General features: G+C 39.1%; 1 protein-coding gene across 1 annotated transcript in view; it reads right to left on the bottom strand.

Moving 5' to 3' along the window:
• LOC147821173 (uncharacterized) overlaps positions 1-16,224 on the bottom strand; it is a 65,494-nt gene that overhangs the window by 48,341 nt on the left and 929 nt on the right.

Genomic DNA, 16,224 nt, shown 5'->3' with positions numbered 1-16,224 from the left:
AAAAGAGCAAAATAAATGATGTGATACAAACACAAGCGAACTATCCACAAGGAATATACTCATTATGTAATGTAAACATGTACCAATTAAAAAAATATAAACAGGGCTGGGGATTTAGCTCAGTGGCACCGCAGCTGCCTCACAAGTGCAAGGTCCTGAGTTCAATCCCCGGTTACCGCCCCCCCAAATATATATATAAAAACAGAAAAATACCAACATTTCTATATTTCTCCACTGGATGCAACTTAGTTTATTCATATGTTGCCTATCAGGACTAATGCTGCCTGATTTTGGTTGAGTCCAGTTAAATTCAATGAATATTAGGTCACACAAACATATTAAAATATGACTCTTTCATCTTAGTGCATCTACTAACGTTGAATCATCCAGAGTCTACACAGCCTGTTTGGTAAAATTCATGAACAGCCTCCCCAATTCTCTCACTCTTGATGTTACCTTCTAACACTCTGAGAACAGGATGTTTGTAGTTCTAGGTACATTGTATTGATGCTTAGTCCAATTTTATCTTTTGTTTCTAATCCACATCTTCCTCACAAATTGGAAGTCACACATTGCTGGTGGGAATATTAAATGGGGCAGTCACTTTGTGAAATGTTCTTGTAACTACTGAAATAATTATACATGCAGTTAACTGTCTTGAGTCCATTTTCTATTGCCAATTACACAATACTGCAGACTGCCTTAGCTCTAATGAATAAAGAACAGAAGTTTGTTGTGTTTTTTTTTGGTACCAGGGATCGAACTCGGGTCCTTGCACTTGCAAGGCAGGCGCCGGAACCAGAGCTAAATCTCCAGCCCAAATAGAAGTTTATTTTGCCTCCTACTTTTAGAGTAGCACTGAAGAGCAGCATCTGATGATGGCCTCTTTCCTGGCAGAGACACAGTTCATACAGGGGATCATATGGCAAGAGATAAAATACAGTGAGTGTGTGTGCTGTCTCTATCCCCTTTCCTGTAATGCTACCAGTATTCCATCATGTTGACCCCACGCACACAACTTTTTCTAATCCTAATTCCCTGTGAAGGCCCCACCTGTAGATATCGCCATTAGATAATTTTCATATCCCACCATGGGCACTAGACTGCAACATAATTTTTTGGAAGGGACAAACCAAGAGTTACTGTATTACACTATCAATTCCCCACTCCTTGGTATATACAGAAAAAAAAAGTCAAAAACTTTACACCACAGGTTCTTCACTAAGTATTTATGGCAATAGCATTCATAAAAGCCAAAATGTAGAAGCAATTCAAATGTTCACCAATGGATTGATGAATGAAGATTGCGATGAAATAGAACATTATTCAGTCATGAAAATGAATGATGCACTAACACATGCTGCAGCGTGGATGAACCTTGGAAACACTAAGCTTAGTCAAGGAGTTGAGATATGGACAGGTACCAAATGTTTCCAAGTACAAGAAATGTCCAGAACAGGGAAAAAAAAAATCTATAAAGCTCAATGAATACAAATAGTTTTTGGAAGTAAGGAAAATACTAATAACTATGGTGATTACACACATCTTAAAATGAGAAAATTATATGATACGTGAAGGAAATCTTAATAAAACTGTAGAAAACATAATACAGAGCTGCAGTAAGAATTGTCTTCCAAACCCTAAACACAGTAACTCCATCTTGTGGTGTACACAACCCTCTCAGCGTAACTGTTCAATGGGTCCTTCAGCCCCCACCAGGTGCTGCCACACTGCAAATAACAAGATCATCTGACATTGCAGCTAGACATTTCTGGCCAAGAGTGGTGGAGTTTCCCTGTTCAGGGTGGGTAGGAGCAGAGTACGCACAACTTATCCCATGGACCCTTCTTGATTTTGATCCTGCTTTTCCTATTTCAATTAGTGCTTTATAAAAATAGTACAGCAGTTCAGCACAGGAGAGTTGGTCATTTTAGTAGCAATGCAGCCTACAAGTTGTTCAGTGCTTCGTAAGCGATGCCTAATAACCAGTTACTCAACAAACTAAAGTGACCAAGTTGCTCCTTCATTTGTCAACTCCTCAGAATCCAGAGGAAGATGTTTCCTTACATCTGTCCTGGAAATTTACACAATATCTGGTGTCTGAACATGTATCAGAGAAGAGCATCCAAGGGGGAAAGGCTGGGGTGGTTGTCCTGCTTCATGTGGTACAATGAGTGTGGTCTATTTTGTGAGTATGTGGATGCCCTGAAAACACCTAAGAGACTGGAGAATATACTTCAATCCCTGTGACAACAGGATGGGATCAGAGGAGACCTGTGGTGGTGGTGGTGGTATGGCCTTATTCTCAGTGATAAAATACGCTTCTGAGGCTGCATTGTCTACCCAGTGGGAATCTGCTCACAAGAAAAAGGAACTCCAATGTGATGTGAGAAGTATCCTTCACTTTACCCTCTAACTTGACATGGAAATTAGATACAAGGAAGGATGAAATGTAAGTTCTACATTTTCATTTCTTATGACTAGGGGAAAAAAAGGAAAGAAAGTATAGTATAGGTCTATTTTGTACCTCCAAATCTTGCCTGAAACCTACACACCTGCAATCCATGGGAAAAGTGTGACAGGAAGGAGAGGAAAGATGGGGTGAAGGTTTTGGATGCCATCCTCATACCCTACCACTATTACAAAGAAAGGGAAAGTCCATGCTTCAGCATGGAGATGAAGACATTATTAATGGGTCTACTCAGCAGACTATGGTCATCAGGGAATACCTTCATCTGAACTACTAGAGGTAGAGAAAGCTTTCAAGTAAGCAGTAGCAGAGCCATACTGCTCTTAGCTTGTTCCTGTCTGCTTTTCCCTTCCCAACCATCTAGCCAAATGCTATCTGTACTCATCTGTATTGCTTCTGCTGCCCATTCCTTCTTTGGGCCTCGGCTAGTGCCACTGGTACACCTACCAATCATATTAATAGGTAGTGTCCCTTACAATACCTTGTCTGGCTTAGATGGTGGTTCAATCACTGGAAGGGAAGAGTCAGTTAGCTTGGAAAGAAACCGACCCTAGTGTGGCCGAGATGGTCTTTGTCACAGGGATAGGAGACAGGACTCCATGCTGCTGCAACTCTGTGTACCATTTGTGCAAAGTCTGATTTTGTGCAACAACAGAAAAGGACTTGGCCAAAAGATCTTCAGTGCAGCCCTTTACTGGGTATTCTGTTTATGCTATCACTGAGGCAGAGCCAGAGATAGATTCCACCTGCTGCAGGGCTTTATGTATGGCCACCAACTGCTGTTTCAGTGCCAAACAGGCTGTTGTCACTGCAGTGGTTCCACACTAGAACAGGACCATTAAGTCCATATTACTGAAGATACCACATGCTTTGCTGCAGGACAGGGAAAAATCAATTTGGGACTTACCTGGAAGCTTCCTCTCTATTGGATGGCACTTATAATATTGTTGATAGGTAAGTTAATTAGATATCTTGTAGGCAGTTAGGGCCAGTGGGCGAGAAGCCAACATCGAGGACAATGAAGACACATTCACTGAAAGCCAGAATTCTAAAAGAAGAGAAACTACCACATCCAAGCAGGATAAAAGGCAGTGATTGATATGCTAAATAGGTATCAATCCCCTGGGTGGGAAACCAAGATATTCCAAGAAAGATCCCTGACCCACCCTTTACAGAAAATCCTTGCTCATTCCTTCTACACTTGCTTCATGACTTGTTTCCCCATTGAATCCCCATTTAATCATCACCTAAGCCACAATACTTGTCGTAATCTTATTGGCTGTTTATAGTTTTGTCCGCCTTGTGATTTCTCATTGGATCAATATTACCTAAGCAACTGTACTTACAATCTCACTAGTTGACTATAGTTTTGTCCCATCTTGAACCTGCCTCACCTCACGGCTTTGTCCCATTAAACACCTTTGAGAAGTTGGGTGAGTGGGCAACTCACTTTCCAGTCCCCCTTCTGTCTCTCTTAGAAGCTTTCTTTCTCTCAATAAATTTTTCCCACTCTTAACCTCCACTGTTCCTAGAATTCATTCTTCGATTTTAGAGAACATAAACTCGCCTTCCAGATTCCTAGCAGGTTTGGAGGATGCTGTGCTGCCTGGCAGGGGAAAATTGTCAAAAACAGTTCCTCTCAGCTGTGGACCTCACATGTTGCATTTCCAACATGTCAGACAGGATGTGCCTATTGGTGCAGTGGTGGCATTACTTGTCTGGATGCAACTTTCAAATTGGACCCTAAGACTGTTCGAAGGGAAGAAATCCACATTTGGTACTGTAAGCCACAGACAAAACCCTGCGCCTGGGGAACACATAGGCCCCAGCAGGGAGGCCACTGGCATTGTTTTGTTTTCGAAAAGGTATGACATCCAGTGAAACTGCTGTCAAAACATTCTTAGGCAGGGCCGGAGATTTAGCTCAGTGGTTCTGCCACCTGCCTTGCAAGCGCAAGGACCTGAGTTCGATCCCCAGTAGCCCCCCCACCCCAAAAAAGTAAGAGTATAACTATTTGGAATACATGTGATAGAAAAGGATTCGTTTGCAGACTAAAAATGAATTGAACACATGATTGAAAAGTGACAAACACATACCCAACTCAAGATGATAAAACATTATAGACAAAACAAGCTATATCCTTGGTTGAAAAACCATCAAATAAGTTATAAGAAAGACCACAGAAAACAAGCAAAATGTTTTATATGAATAGGGGATCAGCTGATACCATCCATGGCCATGTCCTTTCATTTGAATTTTAATGCAATCTACAGACCAGTCATACTCCTCCAAGGTCCTGAGAATGATGTATGCATTTGTACATGGAAACAACCTATAGCCTTGGTTGAAAAAAACAAATAAGTTATATGTAAGAAAAACCATAGCAAATAATCAAAATTTATATGGATGGGGAATCAGTTGATACTGTTCACTGCCATGTCCTGTAAGTTGAATTTCAATAGAATGTACAGACCATTCTCCTCTAATGTCTTGAGAATGACATATGCATTCAAACCTGGAAACATGAGCTATTTTTCATAGTACTGTAATACAAGGTTGCAAAAAAATTCTAGACTATGACCACTGAAATAGAAGAGAAAAAAAGGTTGTTTGTGCCTCATATATGGACATGTAAAATATACTGAGGCAAAGAAACCACCTATTTCTTTTTCATATTATGCTGAAATTTCCAAAAGGCCAAAACTAAAAGAATACCACATAGTAACAAAACACCACATATTAACAAGATAGGAAAAGTAGGCAAAGAAGCAGATAGCAGACATGTATGGGAACAAAAGAGGAATACATGTAACAAAAAAACACCTGGAGAGTAACCCATGTTAGAACGTTTATTAGGGTGCCTAGGATAATTACTGAAGTCTTAAAACTTAAATTATTCTTTTGTGAATATATTTCATGATGAATGATTTCAATAAAGAATTCTGTTCAGGAAAGGACATACTGATTTCCATGTTTCTCTGCCTTGAAAGTTGGCAATCTGAATCATAGTTCACAGCTTATCAGCAAAAAACAAAGTACCAAAAAGGAAGCAGAAGTCAGAGGGCATGCCAGCCATCAGTGCACACAGCAGGTTTACAAATCCAACTAAGAAGGGCTGGGGATTTAGCTCAGTGGTTCTGGCGCCTGCCTCGAAAGCACAAGGTGCTGAGTTCGATGCCCGGAACCCAAAAACAAACCTAGGAGCCACGGAAAGGTGTATTAATTATATAATTAAGGGTTCAGAAAAAGTGAGGAAAGCTACTCAAGTAGGTAGCAAGTATTGAAAAAGAGCAGGGAGGGGCTGGGGAATTAGCTCAGTGGTTCTGCTGCCTGCCTTGCAGGCACAAGGACCCAAGTTCGATCCCCAATACCACACACACACACAAAAAAGACAAGGGTAATACATCCATCCCATGAAATACATAATAAAGAGAAAGCGCAGGGAAAGAAGCCTGGCCTGGGAGATCTATTGAGGTTAATAGAGAAAGTATGGTAAGAAGTCACTGTAGGGCTGGGGATTTAGCTCAGTGGTTTCGCCTCCTGCTGCGCAAGCGCAAGGACCCGAGTTCAATCCTTGGCACCAAAAAAAAAAAGGAAGTCACTGCCACAGGCACATGCTTGGGTTGGTTTCAGTCTCCTAATTCAAAGAAGGAAGATCATTGGTTTGGTTCATCTCATGTTCCTGTGGGGGCACAAAGGGAAGAAGGTCTGTTGAGAACTAAATACCATCACCAAACATCAAAAAAATGCACTCATATACTTCCCACTGCACAGTTCAGCATGAAACAATAGAGAAGGAACCATTTCTGTCCACACACACACACAAAAAAAAAAATCAAAGAAATTTAAAATCCACTCTTCTAGACTTAAAGAACATCAAAATACATTCCATTGGCTCTAAACTCAAGGAACAAAGAAGCTCACAGAGACAAGCATTAACTTACTGCAAAACTAACCCAGTAAAACAAACGTGTGAAAACTAAAAACGTGTTCCTGAAGTGCTATAGCCTGTGAGATGCCAACTTTGAGAGGTATGAGCTGTGATCTCAAAATATGGTGAATGTTTACACTTAAAAATTTTATTTCAGTTTTGCTGAAATACTGTTCCTTTTAGGAACATTTTTGTTAATCCCTATCAAAATAGTAACCCTCAGCCAGCCATGTCGGTGAACACCTGTAATCTCATCACCTAGGGGCGGAAGCAGGACTGCTGTGACTTCAAGGCCAGCCTGGGCTACACAGTGAGTTCAAAGCCACCCTGAACTGCACAGTGAGACCCTATCTCAATCAATCAATCAATCAATCAATCAATCTACCCACCCCTCAGTTTGAACACTTATTGTTACTGACACTTTCTAGTCCTCCTTCACAAGTGTCCTTAGTTGACGAGTTGTGGCCCCTTTGATGTTCTGAATCCAATTTTAAATATTTACCTTTCATAGTTACTGTGACTTTGGGGAAGAGCCAGAAGTCACAGGCACCAGTTCTGGTGAACAGGTGAATAAGGACAGTATAATGCTTTCATGGGCCTGCCTTTCCACTGGATGGCACTCAGCAGCAGCATCACCATACTTTTCTTGTAAAGATACAAAAAGAAGACTGCCTGAATTACTTCAGAAGTGGCAAGAGCAGTGGAATGAGTGTGTTTGGGGCCAACAAGAGTATTTTGAGGAGGACTGATGGCAATGTCTTTCTAAGTGTGAAAATTCACCATATATTTTCATCCCACCTCATAAACCCTCCAATGGACACAATTCTACAGATCCTATAAGTTTTTGAGTTTTACCAATAAAATCCTTACCAAATTCACTTAGCAACAATCTGAGGAAAATTTTGCGTGTTTTTCATAGTGGGAAGACAAAATAGTCATTATGAAAAATCTGTTCTTTCATAAGTTCTCTCTCGAAAACAAGAAAGAAAAATTATTTCCCATTTAGTATGATGTTGGCTGTTTGTCACAGATGGCTTTTAGGAGATTAAGACCAAGTATTTCAATTTTTTGGAAGGATTTTTTATCTTTTCTTTGGTACTGGGGATTGAACTCAGGTCCTTCCACTTTCGAGGCAGGTGCTGGAACCACTGAACTAAATCCCCGGCCCTTCTTCTGTAGGGTCTTAAAAATCATGAATGGGTATTAGGCTTTGTCAAATGCTTTTTTTGTGTCTATTGAGATAATCACATGACTTTTGTCTTTGGCTCTGTTGATTCAGTGTATTACATTTATTGATTTGCATATATTGACCTATCCCTTCATCCCTGGGATGAATCCTACTTGGTCATGCTGTATAATCTTGATGATTTGCTGCATTCTGTTTGCCAGTATCTTACTGAGGATTTTTGCATCTACATTCATTAGGAAGATTGGACTGTCATTCTCTTTTTTTTGATTGAGTCCTTTACTGGTTTTGTTATTAGGGTAATACTTGCTTCCAGGAATGATTTTGGGAGTACTGCTTCCCTTTCAATTTCATTAAAGAGTTTGAAGAGTAGTAGCATTATATCTTTTCTAAATTTCTTGTAGAATTCAGCAGTGAAACTATCAGGGCCTGAAATTTTATTTCTTGGTAGGTTTTTAATTACATCATCAATTTCCTTAACTGATATTGGATTATGTAGAATTTTTATATCTTCTTGATTCAACTTTGGCAATTCCAATGTATCTAGAAATCTGTCCATTTCTTCTGTTTTCCATCTTATCTTATCAGAGTACAGGTTCTCTTTTTTTTTCTTTGATACCAGAGATCAAACTTGGGACCTTGTGCTTGTGAGGCAGATGCTTAAACCACTGAGCTAAATCCCCGGCCCAGAGTACAGGTTCTCAAAGTAGGTATTGATGATCTTCTGGATTTCCACAGGATCCATTGTGATTTCACTCTTTTCACTAACTGCATAAATCTGAGTGTTTTCTTTCCTATTTTTTGAACCAGTTTGCAAAGGATTTATCAATTTTAATCTTTCAAAGAACTAACTTCAATTCATTGATTTTTTTATATTGTTTTCTTAGTCTCTATTGCATTAATTTCTGCTCTGATCTTTATAATTTCCTCCCTTGTATGAGCCTTGATTTGTTCTTTTTCTAGAAGTTTGAGGTTCAAAATTACGTTGTTTATTTGAGCTCACTCTATTTTCCTGATGTGAGAATTCACCACCATAAACTTCCCTCTTAGGAATGCTTTCATTATGTCCCATAAGTTCCAGTATGTTGTATTAGCATTATCATTTAATTGTAGATACTGTTTAATTTCTTCCTTAATGTCATCTGTGACCCACTGGTAGATCAGGAGAGTATTATTTAATTTCCATGTGTTTATGGAGTTTTTGTTATTTTTGCCGTTGATTTCCAATTTCATTGCACTATGGTCAAATATGCATGCTATAATTTCAGTTCCTTTGCATTTACTTAAGCAGTTCTATGGGCTAGTATGTGATCTATTTTGAAGGACATCCCGTGCGCAGCTGAGAAGAATGTATATTTTGATATTGTGGGGTGAACACTCTGTAGACATCCACTAAGTCCATTTGTTCACAGGTTTGCTTCAGTTCTGGTATTTCTTTGTTGATTTTTTTTGTCTAGTTAATCCGTCTATTTGTTACAGTGGAGTATTAGGGTCTCTGACTACAATTGTATTAGTGCTTATTACATTTTTCATGTCTGTTAATATCACTTTTATATAGTTGGGTGTATGAGTATCTGGTGCATATATATTTATGATTGTTATCTCTTCTTCTTGGAATTTTCCCTTATTAAGTATGTAGTGACCTTCTCTGTCTCTTTTGAACAGTCTTGGCTTGAAGTTCACATTGTCTACAAATATCAAAAACTGAAAGCTTTCATTCTAAAATCAGGAACAAGGCTGAGGATTTAGCTCAGTGGTTCTGCCTCCTGCCTCGCAAGCGCAAGGACCCGAGTTCAATCTCCGCTACCACACACACACACACAAAAAAAATCAGGAACAAGACAAGGATGTCTACTATAATGACTCCTATTCAATATAGCTCTAGAAACATTAACCAGAGCTATTAGACAATACAAAGAATTGAAGAAATAAAGATGGAAAAGGAAGAAGTTAAAATATCACTATTTGCAGATGACATGATACTCTACTTAGAAGACCCCAAAAACTCCACCAAAAGACTTGTAGGTTTAATAACCAAATTCAGTAGCATAGCTGGATACAAAGTGAATGCTCAAAAATCAACAGTATTTCTGTACATAAATAACAAACTGACTAAGCAAGAAATTAGGGAAACACCTTTCAAAGTAGCATCCAAAAAAAAATTGATGTACTTAGGAATCTATTCAACAAAAGTAAAAGATCTTTACTTTGAAAAATACAGTATTCAGGGCTGGGGATTTAGCTCAGTGGTTTTGCTGCCTGCTGCACAAGCTCAAGGACCCAAGTTCAATCCCCAGTACCAAAAAAAAAAAAAGGGCCAGGGATTTAGCTCAGTGGTTTCGCCACCTGCTACGCAAGCACAAGGACCCGTTCGATTCTGGGTACCACAAAAAAAAAAAATTCTGGGCAACAAAAGCATGGCAGGGGTCATCACAATCCGATTTGAAATTATACTAGAGTTACAGTGATAAAAACAGCAATGGTACTGGCAAAAAACAACCCAGAATCAATGCAACAGATTAGAAGATATAGAAAATAACCCCAAACACACTCACCCACCTTACCTTTGACAAAGGGGCCAATCGTTCACTGGAAGAAAGATAGCCCATTTAATAAGTGGTACTGGAAAAAGTGGCTTTTTCTACATGTCAAAGACTAAAACTAGGCCCATGACTCTCACCATGTACTAAACTCAAATCAAAATAGATCAAGCATCTAAATATTAAAACAGAAACACTAAATCTGTTGGAAGAGAGAATAGATAGAACTGTTGAGGACATAGATGTATGCAAAGACTTCATGAACAGAACCCTGATCACACAGGAAATACTACAAAGAATCAACCACTGGGATTTCATTTTATTAAAAAGCTTTTGTACAGCCAAAGAAATCATCACAGAGTGAAGAGACAACCTACAGAGTGGGAAAAAATTTTAGCCAGTTGTTCCTCAGACAAAGGACTAATATCTAAAACATATAAAGACCCCAAACTTAAAGACCCAATCCAAAAATGGGCATCTGAGATTGATACACACTTCTAAGATTCAGAAGTACAAACAGCAAATAAATATGAAAAAATATTCAACATCACTGATCATCTGAGAGATGCAAATACTGAGATTCTCACTCCAGAAAGAATAGCTATTATGAAAAAAATCAGGGCCGGGGATTTAGCTCAGTGCTTTCGCTGCCTGCTGCACAAGCACAAGGACCCGAGTTCAATCACTGGTACCAAAAAGAAAAAAGAAAAAAAAGAAAAAATACAACCAACAACAAATTCTGGCAGAGCTGTGGGGGGAAAGCAGCGCTTCTCTATTAATGGTGAGAGTGTAGACTGGTGCAACCACTACAGAAATCAGTGTCAATTCCTAAAAAACTAGGATTAGAGAGGTCCCATTTGACCCAGGTATTCTCCTCCTGGGTATCTTTCCCAAAAGAATGAAAAGCATCATACCACAGTGATATATATGCACACCCATGTTTATAGCAGCACAGTTTATAATAGCTAAATCTTGGAAACAACCCAAATGCCTATCAATCGATGAATGGATAAAAAAGATGTGATTTTTTTATACAATGGAGTGCTACTCAGTCACAAAGAAGGATAAACTTGAGATATTTCTAGGTAAATGGATGCATCTTGAGACTATACTCTTTTTTTTTGGTACTGAGGATCAAACTCAGGTCCTTGCGCCTGCCTAGCAGGCGGTGAACCACTGAGCTAAATTCCTGGCCCTAGATCATACTCTTAAGTGAAATAAATCAAATGCATATAAATATCACATTGTCTCTCTGGTGTGAGAAACTGAAAGTGTGAATAAGGTTCAAAATGTATAATAGATATTGTGAAATTGGAAGAAATTGTTCAAAATAATATGAAGTGTCAGATATTTTATTAATTTAAATGTTTTATGCAAAAATGGGTAGTTTTCTTAGATGAGTTGAAAGATAAATTAGCAACTGAAAATATATTCTTTTAAGATCATGATTAACAGTGTATTTATCATTGTTATTCTCTAATTATTTTGTGACAGAATTTGGGGGGGGGTACTGGGGATTGAACTCAACACCTTGTGCTTGTGAGGCAGGCAGCTGAACCACTGAGCTAAATCCCCAGCAGAATTTTATTTTTTCATATAAGTGTTTTTATTTTCCAGTACCAGGGATCGAATTCAGGACCTTGTGCTTACAAGGCAGGTGCACAGTGCCACTGAGCTAAATCCCCAGCCCTTCATATAAGTGCTTTTTATTTTCTTTATTAATATCTAGTTGTATTTCATTAAAAGGAAAAAAAAGAAAAATTATTTCCCCAAAGCTCAATAAACAATAAGATTTCTAGAGCCACAGCATCAAGATGAAGTAAAATATCCCATTTCAAAAAAAAAAAAAAAAAAATCCCATTTCAACCTCATGTCATCTTCCTACCTTGACATTACAAATGGAGAATAAAATTCCAATGTTACATCATTCTCAAATTCAAATGTTAACTTTCCAACACCAATGGAAAACAAACAAACAAAACAGTGTATGGAGAAAAAGCAAGAGGTGGCTCATCCATGCAAACAAATGTTTGAGGAAGAGATGACCATAATTAATACACTAAAGGACATAAGGGAAATATACAAATTGCATGCTAGCAAAAAGAATCAGACCTTATCACAAGGACCATAGGGATTATGCAGGTGCAAAGTACAGCAGCTTAATGAGACCATCACTGCAGGTGTTCAGTGGAGGACTAGAGGAGGAAGCAAAACAAAGTCCCACCTGAGATGAAAATAAATTCGTGGAAACTATACACCCTGAAAGAGGGAAAATTGAGAGAATGTGTCACAAGTATACCTGCACTGTATGAACTAAAAGAACTTCTATAGAAATAGATGTAAGTTAGAAAAGTTTAGGAAAAAAAATACATATTAGAAGACCTACAAGCCTGAGTTTATTTTTGAGGTAAAATCTCCAAAGCACAAGAATAATTTGCAAATAAAGTAACTTAAAAAAAAAAAAGAAGAAGACAAGAATGGTAGGAAAGAATTAAATACAAGGGCCGAGGATTTAGCTCAGTGGTTTCGCTGCCTGCTGTGCAACCGCAAGGACCCGAGTTTGATCCCCGGTACCAAAAAAAAGAATTAAATACAAGTACAACAAAATCTTCTCTTTCTCTATTCCTATCAGTATAAACAGTTAAATGTTTGCTCAAACTAATGACAGTATCAGTAGGTAATGTTCAAGGTGCTTATAAACAGGACAGGTAAAATGAATGACAGCAATTGAACAGGGGATAGAAAAGAGGAATTGGACCCCTGCCTGCCTCCCAAGTCCAAGGTCCAAGTTTGATCCCAGTACCAAAAAAAGAAAAGACTACACAGATAGATTTAACATAAACATATAGATATACTATTCTAGCAATAATTTTTAAAAATGGTTGAATCTATATTGAAATCAATCTGTACCTAAAGCTCAATAAAGGGAACAAAGAGATTTAATAATGATAAGGCAGTCCGTTTTCCAAAAACACCATTGTCAAAAACAGAAAAACTTAAATATGAAACAGCCCAAGCACCACAGGAAGTGGAATGAGTGACACATAATACTTCAGCTTGTGTTCACCTCTGGGTACAGAACTGGATAAGACTAAGTGGTGAAACACACCAGAAGGGACCATGGGATAATATATAGGCATCCCTACTTGAATGACCTACCTAGTTAATGATATTTCTGACTTAAGACAGGGATGCACTGTTTGGACTTGCAACACGCTGCTCAGACATACAACCCACATTTGGACTTAGGATGTAGGAACTGTGAGCAGCAGTGAGGCCTTATGGTAGCTTCTTCCAGAATACAGTACAGTACTGTGATTTCTGCTGATTATATACAGTACAGTATAGTAGTTTTCTGTTCTGTTATACATTACAATACTCATGTAAGAACTTTGCAAATAAAAGCAAAGTCAGGGCCAGGGATTTAGCTCTGTGGTTCTGCCACCTGCCGCAAGGTCCTGGTACCAAAAAAAAAAAAGCAAAGTCATTAAGCTGGAGTTTTTCACCATTTTTTTGTTCTGAATATTTTAATGTATATACTATACATGTTCCATCAACTCATTTAACGACCTAGTTGTGGGAACAGAACTTGGTCATTAAACAAGGAATGTCTTTATTCACCCACATGGTGATTCTATGCTTTTTTATATTCTTATTTAAACATAGCATGAAAAAATTAATGATTTCAAGAATTATCTTTGCTGGGGCTGGGGATTTAGCTCAGTGGTTCTGGCGCCTGCCTCGCAAGCACAAGGTTCCGAGTTCAATCTCCAGTACCAAAAAAAAAAGAATTATCGTTGCTTCTTTGGACCTCATCACTCTATCTACCCAGATATCAAGAAAATCACAATCTGTAACTCACACCATCAAATAAAAATCCTGAAATGTTAAAGTAAAATGGTATTTTACAGAAACAAGATGTCAGCAGGAAAAACAGAAAGGAAGCAGCTCTGGAAAGTAGTCTGTTTCCCCCATATTTCACAATGGCCCCACACTCAGAAGGTCAAACACATGCCTATGCTTAGAGACCACTCTCAATGGCAGAGGCAGCCCAAAGTGGCTCCTTCCCAGCAGGAGAGGGAGCTGAGCAGCCAGGAAATTTCCTTCCTTCTGCTTCTATTATGAAAAGACCCCTCCTCTGCAAGTTTAATTCAGAGAGTTACCAAACACACCTAGAGTCAGTTTAAGATTTCTACTACTGCTGTTTTTTTCACGTCATGAGTGACACAAAATGTACAGAGCCAACCAATTCAACACCAACTGGTTGTCTCATAATTCAATTCTGATACCATCTAGACTTACCAAAATCTCAACAACTTCAGGGCTGTCTCACCACAGTCCCACAGATGCCACTTCAAAGTCTGTGTTTGCTCTGTCTGGTCATCAGCCTTCTTCCTGAACTTTGGAGGAGCAGCACCTTAGAGTTGTTACCCCATTACCCTAAATCAGATATTGTCTGAAAGGGACTATGACAATCAAAGCCATTCCTATTGCTAAGAATTTTCCAAGAGTTTTAGGATATCAGTGTCACAAACGAAGTTCAGTTTCTTAAGATACTACACACCCATATCAACTCTGAAATACAAACCTTTCTCCAGACACAACACAAAGGTGGCTTCCTGAGACTGCCACTTCCAAATTTCTTCAGGTGGCACAAATTACACATACTCTGACTTGACCAACTGGGTGGCTACAAAAGCAACCAAATAAAGATGTTGCTCTTACCCAAATACTATAATCCTGGTAACTAGGTGATTAAAGAATTCCCAATCTCTATTTCTGTCTGCTCTTGAGAAACAGCCTACTGCAAACACACCCTTCCCATGACAGGTAGATCATGCCCTTCATTTTTATCCACTGACAGGGCCAGACACACCTGCTGCACTTTCTCATTTTTTGCCTAAAAAGGATCAGCCAAATTAATCAGGAGGGAGGAAAAAGAAAAGGGAAAACAAAAGCAAAAACTTGTTAAGCTGTTCTTTCAGCAGGCCTGTGAGGTAGCACAGAAACCTTCTGTTGTAGTCACACTAAGTACAGGCTAAATCCATGACCTCAGGGGAAAACATTCTGTGGACTAGGATCTGACCTGCCTCCCTCCTAAACCCTTTCTCCCCATTTCCTTCTGTTTGCTCCTCCTATGGAAAATAAAGTCTCCTTCTCTATAACGCCGCAGACGCTCGAAGACTTTAAACTGTGCTTATGCCTTGCTGCAATACTCCTTTCAAATATAGTGATACCTCGCTTGTCGAACTAAATTCATTCCAAAAGCATGTTCGAAAACTGAAAAGTTTGAGAACTGAACATATATTTCCCATAAGAAGCAATGGGGGGCCGGGGATTTAGCTCAGTGGTTTCGCCGCCTGCTGCGCAAGCCCAAAGACCCGAGTTCCATCGCCGGGACCAAAAAAAAAAAGAAAAAGAAATAATGGAAAACCAAATAATTGGTTCTAAGGCCCAAAAACTACACTTGTAAATTCATTTTCCAAAACTTTAACAAATTTTGCAACGATTTCTTTCTTTCACTCTATCGTGGTTCTGTTTTCCTCTTAGCTTTACTGCTAGGATCACTAACTTTCTTTGGAGCCGTGGTTACAATATTTTACGAAAATAAAGGGCAAAAAAATAAAGCACAGTGACGAATGTTTTAACGCACAAACACAAGCACTGTTTGTTTGTTTGCATTGGGTTTTTTTGGTACCGGGGATCGAACTCGGGTTCTTGAGCTTGTGAGACAGGAGATGGAACCACAGAGCTAAATCCCCAGCCCAGCACTGTGTATTGTCTGGAGGAGACTGAAGCATCACCCCCTAGTGTCGGGATTTTTAAAGTAGGATTTTCGGCTCCACTAACGAGCAAAGTCACGAACACCGAGCATACTTTTCTCAAACTCTGCTTTTCGAGTAGTGGAAAGTTCTAGCTTTACAACCGAGGTATCACTGTAAAGTCATGAACTACCTACCACAATAGGCATTTGGTTTTGGGGGTTTTTTTGTTTTGGTTTGTTTGTTTCTCCGGTATCGGGAATTGACTCAGGACCTTCTGCTTGCGAGGCAGGCGCGGTGCCACTGAGCTAAATCCCCGGCCCTGGCATTTGGTT

The sequence above is a fragment of the Heterocephalus glaber genome, unplaced genomic scaffold (assembly GCF_053883595.1).
Source record: "Heterocephalus glaber isolate CG9 unplaced genomic scaffold, H.glaber_assembly_v1.0 deba00001760, whole genome shotgun sequence".
Taxonomy (NCBI): Eukaryota; Metazoa; Chordata; class Mammalia; order Rodentia; family Bathyergidae; genus Heterocephalus; species Heterocephalus glaber.
This window is presented reverse-complemented; position numbering and strand designations above follow the sequence as displayed.